The 1,789-nt window shown below is 33.8% G+C and overlaps 1 long non-coding RNA gene across 1 annotated transcript; it reads left to right on the top strand.

Moving 5' to 3' along the window:
* The first annotated feature begins 385 nt into the window (after window positions 1-385).
* On the top strand, window positions 386-1,542 carry LOC143066605 (uncharacterized). Its single transcript, XR_012975697.1, has 2 exons — window positions 386-881; window positions 1,115-1,542. It is a non-coding gene; the product is annotated as an uncharacterized LOC143066605 (long non-coding RNA).
* The last annotated feature ends 247 nt before the right edge of the window (window positions 1,543-1,789 follow it).

Below are 1,789 nucleotides of genomic sequence, written 5' to 3'. Positions count from 1 at the left end.
CTGACGCGTCCGGACGCGTTCAAAATTTGTACACCGAATGTTCAATATTTTACCGTCATATGTTCATGCTTAGAGACGTGTTCAAAGTTTTAACGTTTGTGTTAAAAATATTAACCCTTACCATGCGGTGACCGTCATATGACGGGCGTACCCAATTAACCGTTATTTGGCTCCAATGGCGTTCCATACTTTTAGAAGTCCACTTTATGATACTTATTTTAAAAGTTATGGATGTTCCGTCAACCGTATTCACGTTTCTCATGTATAAGTAGCATTTCGAGCAGAAATACTGACTTGGAAAATTGAAATTGGCTAAAACTCGGTTTTCTGGAGGGGTGGGCTTCACATCTGTATCTTACACCGGAAGTTCAGAGGCATGAAACTTGCAAAAATAGTGCAAACCCACGGCCATATAACTACTGATCGTTATTATTATTGAAATACGCATAGGAAACAACTACTTCCGGTTTTGGGTCCATTTGAAGTCAAAAATCGGCAAAAATCGTGAAATTCAGTATTTTTGGTCCAAATGACCTTCTGTAGACTGCTGAACCAAGATCAGATTCACTCCGACCTAACAACTGCTGGGGTCAATTCGTTAACTAGGGTCCACTCTACATGCAGGCTACAGCTGGATACCTTTACAAGCATCCCTGGGTCTTCTTGGTCAAGAGAAAGAACGAAAAATAGGCAAAATTGACGCTTTTTGCACCTGATGACCCACTTTGGAACACCATTTTTTACTTAGAAAATACATTCTTTTTTTATTATTTGCAGAATCGTTAGATTGAAATGTTTGAACTAGGAACCGGTATCCAATAATCACACAAAGGTCATTTCTGCATGCTATAGTGTTGGAAAAAAGAAAGATGTAAAAAAAGGTATGACAATATATGCATATTAATAGCTTATGTGGTTGTATCATTTCTATATCTGTATACCTTAGGTCAAAAAATCGTCTTTTGTAATTTATAATGTCAAAACTTGCATTTCACTGCCATAGAATATCAATTTGTACTCTAGTATATATTGAAATTAAAGCATAACAACCATTGCATTTTTTTTATGCTTTATGAAAAATTCTCTTCTATTAATTTTAAATTTTATTTTGCAGGATATATAGGCTTATAGACATTACTTGTTGTGGAGGATTTGACATTAGAAGTTGATAACAACACATAAAATACCACCCAGTTGATAGCTTCAAGTGAAGATGCACTGAAAAGTGGAGCGTGCATTATATGTGATCGTATAAGAACTGTTGGAATTTGTAAACTTTTAAACTTTCCTTGTGACAAATATCTATATCATAAACTATCTACTTTAAATATCACATTGACATGCTTTTTTGGTTAGGATACACTTGATGTAGCAACTATCTAGTCATGTAGGGGTAAATCATTATTTGTGATATATTTAAGTCAGTTTAAAAACATTATGTATGTGATTTCACTGACTGTTACTTGTGATATCATAAGGTATTCTTGTGTACTTTTCTTACATATATGCTCATTTGATTATATAAAGAATTACTTGTTAAAATATGTTTTATTGTTATAATTTGCCTGATTCAATATAGTTTTTATAACAGTTTAATTAAGTTTAGTACTTGAAAAAGTATGTACTCTTGAAAATAGAACATGTTCCACATTTGAACACCATCATTTTGAACACTTATCTCAACTGTTCTGAATGTTAACGTCTGGTGTTCTGAATCTTAACATTTTGGTTTTTGAACATGTTCTGTGTGTTCAAAAAGTGCTACATGGCCGTTGAACGCGTCGACGTA

This window comes from Mytilus galloprovincialis, chromosome 3, assembly GCF_965363235.1.
Source record: "Mytilus galloprovincialis chromosome 3, xbMytGall1.hap1.1, whole genome shotgun sequence".
Taxonomy (NCBI): Eukaryota; Metazoa; Mollusca; class Bivalvia; order Mytilida; family Mytilidae; genus Mytilus; species Mytilus galloprovincialis.
Note: the sequence above shows the minus strand (reverse complement) of the source record. Positions and strands in the feature narration are given on the sequence as shown.